Consider the following 21,133-nt stretch of genomic DNA (forward strand, 5'->3'; position numbering starts at 1 on the left):
CCCCAGTACTGCTGGCAACATGGCCTGGACTTTAGACCACAGTTGGCTGCAGGGCCGCCCTGTGTCCTACAGGATCTTAGCATAGCCTGTGGTCTTTATCCACTTGATGGAGGGGGAAGTCAATACTCCTCTCCAAGAGGTGACAACCCAGAGTGTCTGCAGACACGGTAACATATCTTCTGGGGGTGCAGAACGACATAGGTTCCAGGCTGTCTCCCAGAACTCCTGAGTTATCTGAACACAGACTTGGAGGAGCAGGGTGTACTCAGGGTCAGGGGGCCATTGTTTCCCACCGTCAGTGGGCTGCCCTGTCAACAGCACTTCCTGTGTGAGGGTTCCAGGCACAGGTTAGACCACTATGAATGAAGTAGACAGGGACTTCTAGCTTTAGATGGAAGATTCATACCAAGTACCTATGTTCTGTCTGGAAGAATCTAGAATGCTCTTGCATCAGCTACATTGATGATGGTAGGCAAGATATCTGCCTCTCCAAATCATAGCCACTCTCGAGCCTAAAGACTGCAGTGAAGGTGACCGATGCCACAGGAGGCAGCTGTCTTCCCAGGTGAAGGATTGTGGTCCCTCCACTCTGAATCTATGAACAAGGTAGTGGTCACATGAATACCATAATCCTACACTGGAGTCATTTAAAATATACTTTCTCCTTAAAAGTACCCCAGAGAGAGAGAGAGAGAGAGAGAGAGAGAGAGAGAGAGAGAGACAGAGACAGAGACAGAGAGACAGAGACAGAGAAAGACAGAGAGAGACAGAGACAGAGACAGAGAGAGAGAGAGACAGAGAGACAGAGAGAGAGACAGAGACAGAGAGACAGAGAGAAAGACAGAGAGAGACAGAGACAGAGACAGAGACAGAGACAGAGACACAGAGAGAGGCAGTAGCCCTATTGTTAAAGCTGAGGACATCAAGGCTCAGAGAGATTAAGAAAGTTGCCAGAGGCTTCACAGCTTTGAGTGGTTCCTTCTACCATACAGAGCACCCCTGCCCCCAATACTCCCTGTTTCTCATGGTGTCCCCTACCTGGGCCGTTTCTTAAAGGGCCAGAAGCCAACGGTCACAAGGGTTCTCTCCATAGGAGCCTCTGGGAGAGGACTCAGAGAATGTGGAGGGAGGAGGGAGGCCCATCTGGCAGGAGGACAACGGATGTCTTAGAACCCAGGGCCAAATGGGCAGCACACCCCCTGGAGTCTGCCACATGTAGGGAACGCCCGCCGGGCAGCTCCTGGACACAGGCGCCAACACGTCAGCCTGCCTGGCCACAGAGTGTTTGTTTCTAGGGTGAGGCCAGGAGTGGTTTCCAGGTGGGGGTCATGGAAACCCATGCTCACACACATACTCTCTTGAGCTGCGCCCCCAGCCAGTCCTCAGAACAGAGCCCCATTCAGACCGGCTGAAGAGCAGACCTGCGTAGCCAATAGTCATATCCCTTCCAGGAAAGATGGAGAACTCATCTCCGGAGGGTAAGCAGCCAAGGCTACCACTGGCATCCTTAGAACCCTACCCAGGAGTGGCACACATGGCTGCAGGAAGTGAGCTAAGGCGTCCAGATACCTCAGTTTGCCCTGAAGGAATCCCAGCCTGTAACACACAGCATTGCCGCTATATACAACACCTCAAAGGACCCACAGGCTGTGAGTTTCAAGGGACAAGAAATGATTCAGGGACCTCATTGTGGCTCCCCTTTCCTCCCCAACAGTTTCTTGGAACCAGCCACAGCTAGCAGCTCATCTCTAAATCCAGGAGACCCGAGCAGGTCATTCAGCATGAGGGTGTAGGAGAAATGGGGGTGCCATTAGGGATTCAGTTCCAGCTCTAACAGGCAGGGTTCTCAATAAGATAACAAGCACATGAGGGTAGAAATTGAAGGGATCACTTTGGGGTGCTGAAGATTTTGGAGATGCTCAGTAGGTCTGGGCTCATAACAGTTATCTCAGCAGGAAGTTGAGTTAAGCCTTGGGGGAAGTATACTGGTGACACCCATAGTCATTGGACCACTGCAAGAAGAGGAGATTCTTAATAGACAGAGGAGAGTTAGCTGGCAAAAGGACACTGGAAGACAGGAGTTCTGGGGGCCAAGGAGAGGAAGCACCTGAGGGCAGGGTAGGGAAGTATTTGGTAGAATTCTGTATGTGGGGTTCACAGATCACTTTGACCAAGCCTCAAAGGAAGGCTATGGGTAAGTGGCGATGTCACTTCCAGGAGGTGTGCAGGGAAGGCACCAGCACAGGAAAGAGGTGACAGATGACAGATGAGAGATTGTATGCTGACAGCAGAGACCCTGGGAAGTAAGGCAAAGGCCCAGGTGACAGGGCACATGAGCAGGTGTAAGGGCTGGCTGGCTGGCTGGGTGAAGGCTCTCTGGAGAGCTGCCTTTGACCATGGAAGAGGGGAGCAGACATGGAGGAGAGGCTGTCTGGAGGCTGGAGGAGATGAGACCCCACAGAAGGTATCTTTCACCTTTTGGGAAGGACCATCACTAATAGTTTGTAGTTCTCATTTTGGATTTTCCTATGTGTTGGCTTGACATCACCCTATGGAGGTCTTCCCTGTTACACAATGCCTTATACACTTATATGCACTAACTGTGTCCCTCAGTAACTTCACACATGAGCTAACAGGTCACGTTCATCCTTACACCACCTGCCCTTCCACGCATGCTCGAAGTGACATCATGGATGAACTGCTTGGCCATCTCTTCCCTCAACTTCTATGCTCCCCTTTCAGACTCCCCAAGCCTGACAGAGCTAAAACCCTACTTCCTGCCGGCCCAGCGAGACCACAGACAACTGTGGACTTGCCTTTTTCCTTCCTGGGGTTTAAGAAAAATAAGGAAAACAATCTACTCAGACCAAACAAAGCAAATGAGGTGGCCTTGTCGGAGGGCTGATGAGATCCAATTAGCGGAGATGGGGCTGTGTTGCTTCCCTAGCACAAACATCTTATTTATTTGTGGGGTGCTCGTCGGGGGGTGGCACACCAAGCGTGTTTCTCGTTATTACTTTGCTTCATGCCTCAACTAACACGGATGGACTTTCCGGGGAAAGCCTGTGTGTGGCTCTTAGAGGCTGTAACAGGGGTTCAGGGAGCTGGACTCGCAGCCCCCACTCCCCAGGAGACCTGGACAGGTGGAGACTGGGCAGACTGAGAGAAAAGGTTGGGAGTGGGTGGGTCCCATGGGTAAGAAGATAGCAATAGCTAGCCCATGCTGGTGCTCATTCTGTACTGGGTTGTGTGAGGCACTCTCACTCTCCCAAACAATGCACGGTCAGATGGCAGGGTCTTATGACAGACATGCATGCTTGGAGAGGTGGTGTTAGCTGACCCAAGTGGCCTGACTGCTAAATGGTGACACTGGTTTCTAGCCACCTTGGATCACTCCAGATCTCCCCTTAGAAGCATGCTAGGTACCTTCTTGGATCATCCACATGATCCTGTATGGGGAGGGGACAGGGAAAGGCCAGCCAGTTAGGAGTAGATGCCACGAGAGGCACCTAGACTCAGGCTCTGGGAAGGAGCTGGTGGAAGGGTCCTACTGTGGGCTCAAGTCCAAGGGTCCTACTGTGGGCTCAAGTCCATTTTCTAGGTGTCAGGTGGAGGGGCATGGGATTGGTTCACGTCTGCAGAAGCTCTCTAATATTTGAGGCTCGAGCCAGATGTCGTAGCTAGCTGGGCAGCTGAGGGGGGATGGCTTCTTCATGTCATATTCATTTAACACTCTTTCTGGGAGTGACCTCTTTTCCTAACATTTTGATTTTTAAAAACAAATATTTTTATGTGTATGTGAGTTTTGTCTGCATGTATGTCTGTATATGTGTGTGCAGTGCCCTTGGAGGCTAGGAGGTTATGGGAACTGGAGTTATGGATGGTGGTGAGCAGCCCTGAGGGTGCTACGAATGGAGGCTGGGTTCTCTGAAAGAGCAGCCAGTGCTCTTAACCTCTGAGCCATCTCATCCATCTCTACCTTGCATCCTCTAAGAGATGAGATGTGTCCCCAAGAAGAGGCAATGGCTCATTCAAGTGCCATTGAAGGGGAGGGAATGGTAAGTAGCCAAGAGGGCTCCACAGAACCATCTAGAGCTTCAAAAGAGAAGAGATGTCTGCAACAGGATGGCCTTGGTGGGAATGGCCCCAGGGGAAAGTGGGGCTGAGGGACCACAGCTGACACATATACTGCTATCAGTCTGTGCAATGGTTGGTGGGAGGGTTACCTTTCAGTCACTATAACAAAATGCCCAGGACAGCAAACTTGTAAGGAAGAAAGGTTTATCATGGCTCATATATTTAGAAGTTTCAAGTGACGGTCACTTGACCCTCCTTCTTTGAGCCTGTGGCTACACAGATCACAATGGTGGCATGGAGTGCTATCCAGGAAGCAAAAATGAGGAAGGCGCTAGGGTCCTTGTGTCCCCTTTAATGTCCCCTAGGATATGCCTCTAATGATATAACCACTTTCCATCAATCCCTGCTTCTTAAAGGTCCTACCACCTTCCATTGGTTCCATGTTCAGTGACCAAGCCTTTAACACATAGGTCTTGGAGGGAACATTCTACATCCATACTTTAATGCTACTTTAACAGTTAACTGGGCCCACCACATGGGTCAGGCCATGGTCATCAATTTATTCATTCAACAAACCTGCATATCCCAGGCACTGATCTGTACGTTAAGGATCCTCTAGTGGACCACTTGCTGAGACCAAGGCCTTGGGGGTTTAGCGGCCATCTGGCAGCCAGTCTGGTAGAGTATGAGAAGGATCACCAAGATGGAGGAGAGAATGAAAGCTTCAGGGTCTAGGGCACAGGCAGAGGCACTGGGCACAGGCTGCTGTATCTGATAGGGGGAAGAAGTCAGGTCCTACCTAGAGGACATGCTCCAGGTCAGAGCCCAGCAGTTCCCTGGGCAGAACTTTCTGGGTGGTACAGAGAACTGACCGGAAGGTTCTGGAATGTGGCCACATAGCGGTGTGAAGCTTCGAAGAGGTTATGTGGCTAGAGAGCAAGGTGTGAGGCAGAGGCTCAGAGATGCAACAGTGGCTCATAGCTTAGGGCCCCAAAAGTCCTGGCTCTTACTCTAGGCCAGTGGCTCTCAGCCTTCCTGATGCTGTGACCCTTTAATACATTTTCCCAAGCTGTGGTGACCCCTCCACCAAAAGATTATTTCATCGCTACTTTTGTAACTGTGATTTTTTTGCATACGTTTATGAATCGTAATGTAACTAGCAGTATTTTCTGATGGTCTTAGGTGTCCCCTGTGAAGGAGTCACTTGACACCCCCCCCCCCAAGGCACTGTGACCCACAGGTTGAGAACCACTGCTCCAGAGGCTCCCACTGTGGGCTTTGAGAACCCGTGTTCCGGTTTTGATTTGGCGATTTTAGAATAGTGTAGCTCTGTTGGTGGGTTGCTTGTCCAGCATACAGGAAGCTCTAAACGAGGTCTACAGAACTGCCCAAAAATCAGCATGGCGGTACACACCTATCATCCCAGTGCTTCAGAGGTAGAGGAGGAAGGTCAGATGTTCAGGGTCATTGTCCACTAGGTGATGAGTTGGCGGTCAGTTGGAGCTACATGAGACACCGACTTAACACACAAAACACAAGCCAATAACCCAACACTCAAACAAGGACGATTGTAGACCACACCACAGCAGAAATAGGATGAGGGCTTCCTGTGTCCCCATCACCCAGTCTCCCCTTTGTTAGCTTCTTGCCTACTGCTGTACACAAGTAACAACTAGGGAACCAACATGGGTCCATCCCATCCCATCCACTCATTACACATCATGTACATCCAATATCCCCAGCATCCCGTGTCTCCTCCTGTCTCCCACAGGCCACCCAGAACCCTATCTTCTCACGTCACACACACAGTGGCTACTCCTTTGGCAAGCCTAGTCTTTGATGACCTTACACCTTTTGAGTTGTAACAAGTTAGCTATAATGTATCATGTACCTTACTTTGGGGACTTTTCGGAGTGTGTGTGTGTGTGTGTGTGTGTGTAGTACTTTTGTGTATGACAGAAAGTCCATGTGACGCATCACAGATGACATTAACCTTGACCACTGGTGAGATAAGACTGGCTAGGTTTCTGTACTATCAAGGTGCATGGCCAAACTCCCTTTCCATATGGCGTGCTTAGAAACTAATGCATGAAGTGCAGGCCACACTCCTGGAGGAGAGTTGCTAAGTTTTAAGAGGTGGCAATAGTCACTGTCCAGAGGCCATCATTACGGCAGCTCAGGATCAGATGCTGCTGCCTGGCACCTCGAGGCAGCAAAGCAGGGTGCTGAACTCCATGTAGGTCATTGGCACATCCCAGCCTACCAGATGATTCCATTGATTGCTTGCAGGACCGAGAGGGTGAAGCAGCCAAGGGTACCATAAAGTCCTGGCTTTGGACACACGTGCCTTCACATCGCCCTCTACAAAGCTGAGAAGGTCTAGGGAGGAGACTGTCTCGAGGGACTAGTGAAAACTTAGACACGTTAGGCTGAGATAGTGCAGCCACCTTCGTGAACAGCAAACTGGATAAGTAGATGCAGAGTTTGGCAGTTAGGTCTAGGCTGGAGGCATGTTTATAGGCATGGTCCCTGGCCATGGACACAGGGTGAGATCACCAAGGTGGGAGTGTGTATGGGAAGAGGAGAGAGCCAGGTGAGGTCCCAGGATGCTGTGATATCAGAGTTTGGACATCTAGAGAAGCCAAGGAGGGAGGTACCAAGGCAAGGGTAGGCTACACAAGGAGAAGACAGTTAAGGGCTGATCACTAACTCCACAGAGGCAGCCTGGTGGGGTGCAGGATTCCAAGCCTGAGGTAGGATCATAAGAAGAAGGGAGGAGGGAAGCGGGGACAGAAGAAAAAACAGCTTCTTCTTAAAGATGAAAGTTTTGTGTTATAAGAACAGCAAAAACACACAGGAGGTGGCGGGGAGGGAGCAAGGGAGGGGCAGGAGCCAACTAGAAGTATCACAAGACTGAAGCCACCGAACTCAATTCTGCTACTGGGAGTGAGTACGCATGGAGGTGACAGGTATCTTAGTGATGTGTGGGACAGCGTCCTAAGACTGCTTCACACCTCAAAGCAGCCAAGCACAGGAAGGAAGCACAGAATGGTAGGACCAAGGTTGGGCTGTCATATAAGACTCTCCTGGACGCCTCCAGAACCTGCTGGGTACATACGAGGTTCCCCACCACAGCAACCAAGAGGCAACCATGCTGGATTCAGCAAGGCTTGCCGTGAGCAGGGAGAGCTCTCCAGGAGGCTGCAAGGGAAACCTGAATCCTTGCCCATTCCACTGGCCCCACCAGCCCCAGAAAGACAGGAGGAGACACCCTCTTCCCTCCTCAAGGCCTCTGGGAGGTACTTTATAAAACCTAGAGTGCTCCAGAGCCTCTGTCCCGAGGGCTCCACAGGCTAACCTCGAAACTCCCTGCGATTCTATCCTAAAAGTTGTACGTTCTTAAGTGTGCATGTGTATTTCTAAGGAAAGGAGCCAGAGGTTTCTGAGGACACAGAGCCCTCAGAAGACAAAGAGGGACCTGCCAGCCACTGGGGGTACACAAACACACATGTGATCCCCTACTTCTAATTTGGAAGCTCCTTGCTCCAAATTAGACACTGCAGAAAGGGGGAGGGGGGCGAACCACTCAACCAGCCATTCTGTCACCGCCCTGAATTTGGTCTCATCCCATGTCCCAAGAGGCTGCACATCTCAAGGGCAGTGTGCATGGTTCTCGGTATCTGGGTCACCGTCTGGGTCTCTGACTCACAGGGCTGCTTCAGTGCAGTCAGGATGCAGAGTGGTAGAAGAGCAGTCACACTTACTTATTTCCTCAAAGCAGCTGAGTGAGAGGCGGGGCGTGCACGTGGCCTGTGTACAACTGGTGGGTGGGTGTGTTTGTGTACAGTGGCATGTGTCCAAATGACTGAGGCATCTGAGCACATGCGCTTGTGTGTGCACATGTGCTCATGTTTGGTGTGTCAGAAGAAGGGGCAAGTGCCCATGAGCAGTAATGTCCAGAAGTGAAGAGAGACAGAAACATGGAAGGGAGTGGTCCTCACATTTCAACTTCATGGACGTGAGTTTTTCTTGGGAGATAAGAACAAGATTATCAGAAATATGGTACAACTTTTTAAAGGACAGGGAATCGGTCCCCAGGCCTGTGTCTTCTCTGTGTCGTGAAGCTGAACTTTACTAGAAATATGAGGCACTTCCCTGCCTGACAGGGATCACACAGACATTATTTAAGAGATACCCAGCTCCCAAGAGCCCAGCACCCAAGCTCACAAGCTTGGAGGGACATAAATGACTTGCTTTCTCCTAGGGGAAGGTAGAAGATTTAGGTTAGCACCCACCTGTCATTCAATGCTTTGACATTCCTGAGGTGGGGGACCATCATATAGGAGGACCCAGTCCATCTCAGAACCCAGAGCTTTTCTAAGAGGAGGATGGTGGAGCCAAAATCCTCTCCATAGCTGGGCCAGGGTCTACTATGACCAGGGACTCTCCTTAGGGCCCCCTTGAGCTGTTTTCTGTGACTACCCTCCTCAATGACCAGAGCCCTGGGGCAGTGTATAAGAGAAACACAACACAGTCCAGGCGGGGGTCTACCTTCTGAGTTTGGTATTCTCTGCTCCCGTGGTTAGTAGAACATGTACTAAGGAGAGAGGGGTCTAAGATCTGTCATTATGAGACCGAGTTACTACGGCTCCTAGACTTGGTACCCTATAAATGACCCCTGATCTCCTCACCTGACCCTGATCCCTTCACTTTTTTGGGAGGGGAGTTGAGACAGGGTTTCTCTGTGTAGCCCTGGCTGTCCTGGAACTCACTCTGTAGACCAGACTGGCCTCGAACTTAGAAATCTGCCTGCCTCTGGCTCCCGAGTGCTGGGATGAAAGGCATGCGCCACCACGCCCGGCGACCCCTTCACTTTTGCTTACTGGGCTTTCATGGAAAGAGCCACTAGGGTCCCACGTCACATGACTCAGTTAAGGATGTTTCCTGTTCGACGTTAGCTCTCAAGAATCCATCGACTCTACTTACACCTACGCCCTCAGGACCAGATCCTTGCCATCTTCGCTCTTCTGTCCCCTTAGCCAACATGTGGGGGTATGCTACCAGAGGCCAGAGACAGCGAAAGCTGTCTTCTGGCTTTGGGCTCAGACTACTTCTTGGGCTGGACCTTCGTGGGGAGAAAGAGCAGGGCTCCTCCTCTTCTCGTGCTGCTGGTCATAGAGAGTTTAAGTACCGAAGACACTTCCCCCCATCTCAGGAGGGAGCCCACATTACCCATCAGCCACCAGGGAAGGCTCCCCACAGTACAGTTGTGAATTAAACATGCAGCCTAATGAGTTGATTTTATTAGTTTGCAAACGCATTGAGAACTCGTTATCAAAATAAACATCAATTCCTTTCACCCCTGCCGCAGCCTCTTCAAGCAAGGGAAGATGAACACAAATACACAGCGGCCAGCCGTGACCTGGATGCGTGCGGCTACAAGCTAGATCAGAAGGTCCCACAATCCCTCACTGTTTCATGGGTCCTGTTGGGGTAGAGGGTGAAGGGGGCCAAGAATGGGTCTTTGGCAGATCACGATACGGTCAATGATGGTAGGGTGGCCCTACTTCTTTGACTCAGGTCCCCCTCCCTTCAGCCTGGTCCTTGAACGGTATGGAAGTTTGAGCCAAAGGATGGAATGGATATATAGACACAGTAGACAAACAGCAATGATGTCAAGAACACAATAATAATAACAGCAACAACAATAGCATGCTGGCTTCTCCATAGGCAGCAGCTCAGGACTGTGCACCATGACTATTTTGTGGGCAAAATGATGCCACCTGATACAGACATGCTGGGGTTTGCCTGTCACGCTGGGAAGGAGGGGGTACGGGGAGCTGGCCCCAGGGATTTGTTAGTCAGGCCCCTGCAGAGTTGAGTGAAGGCGGCCTAACCGTGGTACAAGCCTGCAAAGACTCCATAATCCTGGGGCCAGGCAGGGGGCAGGAAGATGGACAAGGTGACCTTTGCAGGAGCCAGGGCTCTCTGTGGCTCCATGCCTGGTCTCCCTGGAGACACCAATGGTGGCTGCTCTCTGTCCTGTCCCTCCCCTCCCCCACTCTCCAGGTCCCTGGCCCTGGGCCCCACTGGGAGGGATGGTTCCAGGCTGGCAGAATCATCCGGGAAGCTGGCCGGACAGGGACAGTATTGTCACGCTCTGCAGTCTTTGCTGCCTTTGGAGAAAGGTTGTTCTAATCCCATTTCATCCGCTTTCCATGGCTGTCAGCTGTTTGCAGGCGTGGGGAAGGCCGGTGTCTGAAATCGGAGCTATTGTGTGGTCCCTCCTATCACATGTGCTCATCCATCCATCATGTTGTCCTGGACCCTTTTGTTGGCTGGCCAGGCCCCTGCCAGTGGCATCTTCCCCCGCCACCGCCCCCCCCCCTCCCAGCTGCCCCACCTTCCCTTCTATTTTGGGCTACAGCAGGCCAGGCCTGGGATGCATCAGCCAAGTCCCCTGGGAGGAAGAGAGGAGGGGAGGAGGGGTAGGGGAGAGGGATGGGGCCTCTTAGACTCCACCCACCGGGAAAGACTTAACTAAGGTTGGAGACTTGCTGCAAACCACAGAAGAGGTAAGCAGTATCTTGGAGAACAAAAGAATCTATGCACTTAACCAAACACACCCCACAATGCACAGTACAGCCCAGACCGGTGGCCAGAGTGGACCACATGCCTGCCAGGGGTTTCTGTAGAACCTGGAGCCTACTTTGAATACTTCGCTAGCCAGAGAGTTCTAGCAGTAAAAACAAAACAAAACAAAACAAAACAAAACAAACAAAAACAAAACCAGGAAAGAGGGGCTGGGGTGCAACTCAGTTGGTAGAACACTTACCTAACGTGGTCCTGGGTCCAATTCCCAGCACCTCAGAAAGAGGCATGGTGACACATGCCTGTAACCTCAGTACTCCAGAGGTGGAGGCAGGTGATCAGGAGTTTAAGATAATTCTTGGCTACACAGTGAGTTTGAGAATAGTTTGAGCTACATGAGACCCTACCTCAAAAAGAAGTAGAGGAAGAGGAGGAAGAGGAGGGGGAAGAAGAGGAAGAGGAGGGAGAGGAAGAAAAAGAGGAGAAGGAGGAGGAAGAGGAGAAGGAGGAGGAAGAAGAGGAAGAGGAGGAGGAAGAAGGAAGAAGAGGAAGAGGAGGAAGAGGAGGAGGAAGAGGAAGGGAGGAGGAGGAGGAGGAAGAAAAGGAGGAAGAGGAGGAGGATGAGGAGGAGGAGGAAAAGGAGGAGGAGGAGAATAAAATGAGCAAACCCACTGCCCCCATCTCTTGGTGTTCAAGACACAGGAGATAACTCTCTGCCCACTCAGCCTCTCTGGTCTTTGCCCTCTCTAGAGTCTTCCTGCCTCGCCTACATTCACGGCACTAATTTATGCTCCTGGAGTGAGTTTTCCAAGCCTGGCATTGCTTTGGGCCTTCCCAGCCTTTCCTCAGTCTGGAGTGTCTCTTCCGTTCCCCTGCAGGCCTGTGCCTACCTATGTAGCTTCACAGTACAGCCCAGGGAGGCACTTAGGGCAGACCACATGCTTGCCCAGGGGTTCCTAAAGAACTTGGAGCCGATGTTTCTCACTGGATTGGCCATCCTGGATGTTCCTAGTATCGCCTGTGCCCCACTAGACTGGACTGTAAGCCTAGGCTGGGCTGGAGGTCGGTCCTGAGACAAGACGTCACAGGCACCTTTAAAAGAGCTCACAAAGGCCACTCCTCAGTTGCTGCACGCGTCATGCCTGGTGTGGGATAACTGTTCCCCAAGAACTGGTGTTCTGTAGTTATTATCATCGCTGGCCTTGATTGTATTTTCCAGCCCCGTGAACCGTACCAGAACACAAGAAGCATGTGTCTGGTGTGAGTGCTTGCGGCTCTCGATGTGGGATTGTGTTTTAGGGTCTGGGGGAAGACAGAGCAGGGGACAGCCTTAGTATCTCTAGCTTTACCACCCACCCATTTTTGCTGCCGGCATCACTGCCGCCACACCCCAGGCTTCATTGTGAGAGCACTGCTCTTTCCCTTTACCTATGATGACACTTTCCACAGTCCAAAAATAGCACATGGAAAATTCCAGAAATAATTCATAAGCTTAAAATAACTTTTATATAGAATATGTGTTGCTAATACTGGATTATTATGCTTAAATTATAAGTTAGACCATCATGGGTGTGGAGGTATAGGGAATATATCATATGTCAGACTTGGTGTTGTCTGCCAAGGGCCTTACAGCTAAGGGGCGGTGACTGTAAGTTATCTGAGATCACTAAACATGTTCCCAGCAGAAGAGAGCCCAGATGCAGTGCATTACCTGTGGCCCACTGCCCTCCTACCAGGAGCAGAGTGCGCAAGGAATCCAACGATCCTGTGAGGCACTGGGAATTCAGAGTTCTGTGCAGCGCGCTTAGAGAACATCTCAGATGAGGCAAGCATATCGTCTCTGCTCACTGGAAATGATGGAAACCCAGGCACCGTCCTAAGCTCTACTGTGTGTCCTGTCCATCATGAACCTGATGGTCTGCCAGAACGGACATATTACCCAGGTTCTGGAGTAATGCTTCCTCTTCCCCCAGAATATCACGTGACTGCTCCTGGGCAAACTGACCTCAGGGTCCTGCCTCTCCAGCCTGCCTTCGGCTGCCCTGGGTTTCCAGTCTTCCTCACCTTCCCTGCCCTTTCCTCTCCTCTCCTGAGCTAAGCAAACTCCGATGCTCCTCAGGTCTCCCCACCAGGAACCACACAGCTTCGGCAACCCCAGGCATGAACGCTACTCATACTCACAGACTCAATCGTGGACATTCTAGGAAGTAGAGGCAGGCTGACCCCAGGCCTTCTGGGTTGTCTCTGTGCTCTTAGGCCCTAAGCATCTGTCCTTTATTGGTAGAGTTTGCTTTGGTTTGCTCTCTCCACTGAATTAAGACATGGTAACAGGTCCATTTTCTGGAATAATGGAGTTTTCACCCTGGCTGTTGAGGCTGGGAACAACGAATATTCTATATTGCTCTTTAAGAAGGTTAAGAGCCTAGCACACCTAAGCACTACAAAGAAGTTAAACTCTACAGGCCAGGCCTAGAACAGTGCCCAAGAGCTGGGGTAGGGGTTCTGTGTAGGTGCTTTTTCAGAACTGCAATAGGATACCTCGGGAAAGATGGGACTTCCAGGGCTCAGAGCCCAGTGGGACAGCTGGGAATGGAGGGGGAGGGAGGGCGGGTGAGCAGAGATGCCATTCTCCCTAGGAAGCTGGGCAGAAAGGGAGGCAGCATGGGAGTTAGGATTTTCACATGCCCACGCCTGGCAGCCTGGCATGGGAGACACCGTTGGCAATGTTTACTGAATGAACAGAGGAACAAATGACCACGAGGGAGGGCACACTTGTGGGCCAGATGGCTGTCTTCTGTGAGGTGAAGGGCACTGTAGAGAGGTGTGAGTGTGCATGCTTACGATCCCGTGTGTGTCAGAGGTCAACCTCAGATGCCATTTCTCTGGCATATCTACTTTTGAAACGGGCTCTTCCGTTGGTCTGGAACTCTGTCCATCTGTCTCTACCTTCCCAGCGCAAGGCGTGTGTGCCACGACACCGAGACTTTTTTCTAGTGCATGTTCTTCACGATTCTGCAGCAAACACTTTTCCAACTCTGGACTGACTTTACGCTCCGAGTTTGTCTCTCCAGTCTGATCTCTCTGGGGAGTTCTGAGATACAACAATCAATCTGCCTTCCCTGGGGTGGTTTGAATCTCAGTCCAGGGCAGGGGGAGAACCTGACTGGTCTCGAAGCCCTGGTAATGTGACGAGGAGGGGAGATTGTCCGTGCCTGACCTATACTCCTTATTCCTGGGGCTATAGAGTGTGCCCTGTCCCACAAATCCAGGCATGGGAATCTAGGGGCTGTGCCATTTGCAGCCTCCTGAATGATGTTCCCAGCCCTCCTCCACAGCACCTCCCTCTCTGGGTGAATTAACTGGCTCTCCTGAAATCATAAATAATTAGTAAGTCCATCTCTGGTGCCACTTAACAGTTTATGTTTTCAAAGCACTTTATGCCCATTAACCAAAGACTCCTTGATCTACCTCCTGGAGAAAAAGGATAACGACCAGAGGGAGCCCCGGAGCCCTTGGGAGTCATCTCTTCCACTTCCTTGCACCAGGGAACTAGTGAAAACTGACAGAACCTAACCGGTGAGCAGCCCTGGCTGGGACTGTTTCGGGGTCATACTCAAAACCCAATAGAACAGAGGAGGTGGGGCCAGCCAGGCTGCTCTTATAGGGGTTGCCAGTAGTGGATAAGCACAGGAGGGGCCTCAGAGTGTGGACCAGCAAGAGCCCAGAAAAGTACATTGCAGGGTGCTTATCTGGGGCACTTTGGAAAGACCAGCAACCAACAGACATACCTTCTTACCTGCAAGTAGGGAAAACAGCAGTTTTCTAAGCAAAGCCTTTTCATTAGCCGGCAAATAGCACCCCATCTGACATTTAGGGATGTCCAGCTGAATTAGCACCCCTACCTTGGCCCAGCCACATTTCAAATGTTGTTTCTGGCTTGGAGCAGAAATGCCAAGGCGCCACTCCTCATGGAAAGAGAGAGAGATCAGTGGGTCTGTGGATTCATTCATTTACTGTCATCTAAATGAACCCACCCAGGTGTGCCAGACAAAAATCGCAGAGGGACCACCCATTTGCTGTTTTACTGTCGAGAACTCTTAGTATTCGGTGAGGTACTACTGAAAGGCTGTGTGATCAAGGCACGGCTGAGAAAATCATTGAACTGAATTCAAATCCCCCTGTGTGATCTATAGGCTGCTGAGTCCCTGAGCTCAGAGGTGACCCTGAGCCCTGACCAGAGGGACTGAGCGGACAGGCACAGGTAAGTTTCATACCCTCCTCTACACATTTCCATTCTTACCATGAGCCATGGAAGCAATGGTGGACCAAAGGGGACAGATGGGTGGCGGTCAACCTTTGCATGCTCAAATAACAGCCATGCCAGTAACCATCCATAAACTATGGACCAAATGCCAAAAGGTCACCGATGGAAGGCACAAGACGAAGCAGGAACAACTTTGTTCTCAGGAGAAGTTAGTACAATGTTTTCACCACTTTGAACTCAAAGGCAGGTTGATATCGGCACAGCCCAGAAAGCCATATTTGCAACGGGAGAAAACTGTCTTGGTGAGAACAGTGTAGCACCCTCAGAGGAAGAGACAGGAAACAATTGGCTAAAGCAAGAGCCCAGAAATCAAGCTCCGCCACCTCAGCAGCTTATAACTGATAAGGTGGTCTAGAAATGGAAGAAAAAGTGGGTGGGGCTGGCGTTAACTGGAAATGATATACACAGTAAAGAGAAAAGGAACCCAGAAGTTATCTCACAATGGATCAATGTCCAGACTAGAAAAAGATCTTCCACAGAAGAGAATATTCACGAGGTATAGATCTGACTAGGATTTGGTGTAGCAGCTGTCACCTGTGGGGTGCAACCCCTTTAGAGGTCAAATGACCCTCCCACCGGGGTTGCCTACGGCTGTTGGAAAACAGATATTTACATTAAGATTCGTGACAGCAGTGAAATCAGCTATGAAGTAGCAACAAAAATAATGTTATGATTGGGGTCGCCACAGCATGAGGACCTGTATGAGGTCTTTGTGAGGGTCACAGTGTTAGGAAGGTTGAGAACCACTGCCCTGGTGTCTACACTATGTAAAGAACTTAACAACAGCAAACCCTATGTACTCCAAAGAAAGAAAGGGCTGCGGAGGTGGCTCGGCAGTTAAAGTGTCTGTCCCGCAAACAAGATGACTGGAGTTCAAATGGCCAGCGTTCATGAAAGTTCCCGGTGGGCACAGCAGCACCCCTGTAATTCTAGCCTTAGAAGGCAGAAACAGGGTCCCCAGAGCAAGCTGTCCAGAAAGACTGGCCACAGGGACAAGCTCTGGGTTTGACTGAGAGATCCTGCCTCAAAGAATAAAGTGGAAAGAGCAGTGGGAGAAGATTCCCAACATTGTCAACCTCAGGCTAACACACACACACACACACACACACACACACACACACACACACGTGAGCACACACACATATACAGACATGCATGTATGCACACATGCACTTTCACACAGAAAAGTATCCCCCACGTATGAATACACATGCATGCATCAAAGTTTCCTACACATTAAAAAAAAAAAAAAAAGGATGAATAGAAATATCTTCAGAGAGGCTGTACAAATGGCCACCTAACAATCATGTTAAAAGTGGGAATATCATTGCTCACTGGGAAAATCAAACCATCAACCCATGCTTGTGACCTGGAAGCAGAACCATTTGAGGAGGAGGGGAAGCATCAGGAAAAGGGCAGAGGCACAAAGGGCCGCAGTGGGGAAGGATGGTAGATTGATCTTCAAGTCCTTAAACTAATATTAAAAAATCAAACCCACTATGGGGCACCACTGCATACCCACCAGGAGAGTTACAGTCGAATGGAAAACGGTTAAGAGTTAGCATGAAGATATAAAACTTCACACATTGCTGGTGAGGATGTAAAATTGTTCAGCAACTGGGGTCCACAGTTAAAGCATGCACTGCTCTTTCAGAGGAGCCGAGTTCAGTTCCCAGCATCCACACCAGGTGGTTCATACCACTTGGAACTCCAACTCCAGGTGCTCTGACTCCCTCTTCTGGCTTCCATGGGTACTGCAGTCACACGGTACATACACATAGATAGATACACAAGCACACATATAATCTTATGGATAAGATAAAGTGCCTGTAAATTATTCAGTGACTGCGGAAACAAAAGCTTGCTGGTTTTTCCAAAACAAAAATCAGATAAAGAGCCATCACAGGATTCAGAAATTACATTCCTGTATATGTGTGTGTGTGTGTATATATATATATACATATATAAATGTATATATGTATATATATACTGAATATTCAAATATATTCATTCATTCATAGCATCACTTCTGAGAAGAACAAAGAGTCTTGAAAAGCTTCAAAATATCTATCAGATTTAGTGAAAGACACAAATAAAATGATCCAAGGGTAGGGTGGGTGAGATAGCTTAGAGGGGCACAGCAGTTAACACATATGCCTGATGACCTGAGTTTGATCTCTGGAACCTATATAAAGGTGGAAGGACAGAACAGATTCCCCAAAAATTGTCTTCTGATCTTCACATACATGCTATGACATGCACACATACGTGCGCACACACATATATACACATACACACACACATATCCTACACATACACAAACAATACAGAAAATAAATTAAATATAAACATTGTACAGATGTGGTATAGCTAGCGAACTGCAGACAGGACAAATGCAAAGCAATCCGGATCTAGATACATCACCGTCAAACTTCTGAGAACCAGTGATTAAGATTTGCAAAGGGGACGAGGGATTGTATGTCCTTCAGCCGCCTAGCCTGCACGTCCCAGCAACAGAACAAAGAGGAGGGGTGCGGCAGCACAGACAGGGGGACCTAGCCATGTGGTCCTTTGATTCTGCATCCCTCACCTCACCCCTTCATCCTACGCTGTGCAGGGAATGCTGTGCCCCACATTCCCAAACTTCAGAAGCCTTTCCCAGCCTCGTTCCAGCTCAGCCACGGGCTGAAGTACTTTTCTCCCTGTTGAGCAGAGGGGTCAACCAAAGGGGAAAAAGTCCTTTTATCTCTGGGTTGACAGAAAGTCAGCAAACACGCTGGACCCGCCCCTGTGCCCCACTGCGTCTGTGTGTCTGTGTAGGCAGATCCCCCAGCAACGCAGCCACAGCCTCCCTGACCTGCAGGCTGACCCTCGGGGTTACACAGCCTGGAATTGTTTTCATGTGTGGGACAAGTTTCCTGAGCTCAGGGCTGGGGGGCAAGTCCTCCATCTTCCCCCTCCTTGCCTTTGCTTTCCTTTCCTCTCAGCCTGTTAGTGTTTTAGTGGGAGGGAGGCAGAGAGTATTACAGCCCAGGCAGAGTGAGTGGCTTGCTCTGCCTCCTACCTCCTACCCTTGATGGGATCACTCGAACCCCCTCCCATGTCTGGACCCTAGAAGAACCATATGAAAACTTTTGGCTCTAGGAAGGTCCAAGAGTTTTGCTCCGTACCCCATGCCTGCATGGGTAGAGCTTGGCAGGTCTGTGTTCTAGCTTTGGAGAGCTGGAGCTCTAAAGTCCTGGGCTTAGGATTCAAGCGCCTTGGCTCCCTGGCCCCGTCCTTGTAGGGACCCTGCATCCCTACTGTATCCATCCTGCTTTTACTGATGGTCCTGTCTTCAGGTCTCAGCTCCTATGGTGACCTCCAAGCCTCATATACCAGCCTGCATCTCTAGGTGCTAACAACAATGGATCTTCCTGTCTCCAGTTCAAATGTCCCATCTTCCTGTTCTCTCCATGGGGTACCATCTCTTCTTCCCATTTGGATAGTGTTTCCCATCTTAGTTATACTTACTTAACACATATTTATGTCATACCACCTGTGTGCCTGCAACACTCCTAGGAACTTTTGTAAAATAATTCAGTCCTTATGGCTGCCTCATGGACTGAGTACCCCAGTCCATGTAGTCCATGTGAGTACCCCAGGGTACAGGTGAGGAAATGCCAAAGGCCATTGACAGAGTCTTGCTTTGGGGTTCTTATGCTACCTATGAGCTCAGTGGCTCTCAACTGCTTTGAAACTGAAGCCTTATCAGCAGGCTGGTAGGGGGAGGGCTGCTGCCCAGGCTCTGAGAGCATGAGAAGAGGAAGGTGATGGAGGGTAACCGGGGAAGTTAAGATGGTACCCTAACCAGCCGCCTACTCTTTCTTCCCTGCTCTGCAGGGGTGGAGATGGGCAGGCACACTCAGGTCTGACTGCCTCAGGGCCAGCTCTCCTGAAACCCCCAGACCTTGTTTCCCTCGGTAGCTTCCCCTCTGCCTGTGGCTCCAGGCTGGCTGTTTAATGGATTTCCCCAACACTGTAGTGAACTGCCCTTAAATAAATGATGGCTCCTACAGAGCTCTCTGTGCAGGCCCCTGGAGAATTTTGGGGTTTGCTTATTTAAGAAGTGATTCTTTCTCAAGTCCTTCTTGAGACTTGACCAGAGATGCCCGTCCCAACCCATCCCTGCAAACAGCCATTAACAAAACCGAGACCTTCAGGAAGCTTCTCCTCCAGGAGGGCTGGGCTCCAGAACCCCCTACCCTGCTGATAAGGTCCTCCATGCTGGGGATGAGACAGAAAACTGGGCTTCCAAACACAAGTGTTAACTGTGTGTGACGTGTGCCTTTTCCCACATATTCCGGGAAGGCAGGTAGAGCTGGCCGCTGGACTTTGAGGTCTCTAGGATCCTAAAATAGCCACAGCAGTGAGCCAGCTCCAGGGCTTCCCGGACTCTGATGAGCACACCTGCCACCTGGGGATCCAAAGTGGATGCTGCTCATCAGGGCTGGGGTGGGGCTCCCATTTTCTGCATTTGGGGCAGTCTGCTGATTGCTTCTGCTGCGGGCGTGAGCGAGACTCTCAGCCACGCCACAGGATTGAAACCAGAACGCAGTGACCCAGCTTCACCTGGGGGAGGCACAGCCCGCATGACCACAGGTTCAGAGCACCCATTCCATGTCATGACTGGAGACAGAGGGACGATCTATCTGGCCTTGAGGAATCTCCCTAAACCCCCTCAACGATCAGCCTTGATCTGAGGCTCCTTATCTTCCTAGTGTTCCCCAATGGTGTTTTGTTTTGCTTGAACTCAGGTTAGAGTAGAAGTCTTTGGGTCACTGAAGCATGTCTTTGGAGGGAATTATGGGACCACGAAATGAGCGGTTTTACTCTGCCACACTTCCCACCTCTCCCACGCCTTCCCCCTCCCCCCCTCATTACTCAGTGCCTTATCACAGGTACTCAGGCAACAGGGGTCCGGCTGATCACATATGAAAAGTTCTGAAACTAGAAGCTAAGTAAACCTCCTGTCTTATTAGTTACGGCGTCCAGAGTCTGTCCTAGTCAGCTGACTCAGGTTGAGTACCTGTCCCTCTTCAGAGCAGAGGCACCTGAGGTGGGGTGAGCTGGGGCATCTTGCTGAGGTACCACAGTGGCCAAACAGCAGGGCAGAGATCCCTTCTGAAATATTCAAAGGCTGCAAAGCCTGTGACTTCTTGTATCTGGCCTCACATGAAGTGAGGAACCAGAGGCAAAGAGAGAAAGCATTGCATACTGGACAGGACCAGACACGCAGGCACCCGAGCCTTAGCCCCTGGCTCTCATTCCCTGGCATCTTGTGTGAAACTAAAGATAAGCACAGGACATTCCCAAGCTTGCTTACCATTCCTTAGTCATGACTTACCCTCGGGGTCTGTGACAAGGGTCCCCTTACCTTGCCATCCAGGAAGAGTAAGCAAGGTCCAGAAATGGAATAACAGAAAAACAAGTACTTGGGTGACTGAACCTCCAGAGTATGAAGTGGCTCCAAGGAGAGGGGAGACTTCCACCATCCCTACCACCCCTGACTAGGCAGACATGGTAGACTCTCTGGGTAGGGGACCGATGTGGTCACTCTGGGCTTTTGGTTTAATGCTCCCTGACATCATCTTAAAATTCATAACCATTTCCCAGCAAGGGGCCGCATTTCCATCTTGTGCCAGGCCCTGCAGATGAGGAGGCTGGCTTGCCTTGCCAGTGAGCTAGCAGACAGACCCTCTTCAAAGACATCTCTCATGGAGCCATGACTGCATAGCACTGAGCCAGGCAGAGTCTGTGGAGCTGGCTGCTGCCGGCCCAGGAACCCATAGAACCATAGGCCTGGACTCCAAGGACGTCAGAGAGGGAAGAGAGCAAGAGAGGATGGACAGGGGAGCCTTTGTCCTCTAGGTTGGTCTGCAGTGACAGACTTACCAGGTTGTCAAGGCTGGGTTATTGGGTGGGGAGATAAGATGGGAGCAGCTGTCTCAGGGCCTTGTCTCTCTGAGGGAACTTCCCTGAACAAGCCCCAAGGGCAGGGTGGATGGGCACAGCTGTACCAGACTGTCCAGGGCCTGGTGGACTCTCAGCCAAACCCTTCATTTCCCTTTTGGGGCTGGCCCAAGGGGAAGGGACAGGCCA

The 21,133-nt window shown here is 50.6% G+C and overlaps 1 protein-coding gene and 1 long non-coding RNA gene across 3 annotated transcripts in view; both read right to left on the reverse strand.

Annotated features, from left to right (window-relative positions):
• Window positions 1–10,997, reverse strand: part of Gm51929 — a 29,252-nt gene extending 18,255 nt beyond the window's left edge. Inside the window, exons 1-2 of the long non-coding RNA XR_003949796.1 lie at window positions 1,039–10,997; window positions 414–595 (exon numbers count right to left, since the gene is read on the reverse strand). This is a non-coding gene — a long non-coding RNA (predicted gene, 51929). The remainder of the gene's footprint in view (window positions 1–413; window positions 596–1,038) is intronic.
• The window catches only part of Sdk2 (sidekick cell adhesion molecule 2), a 290,656-nt gene that overhangs the window by 254,025 nt on the left and 15,498 nt on the right, over window positions 1–21,133 (reverse strand). The window lies entirely within an intron of this gene.

Source organism: Mus musculus, chromosome 11, assembly GCF_000001635.26.
Source record: "Mus musculus strain C57BL/6J chromosome 11, GRCm38.p6 C57BL/6J".
Taxonomy (NCBI): Eukaryota; Metazoa; Chordata; class Mammalia; order Rodentia; family Muridae; genus Mus; species Mus musculus.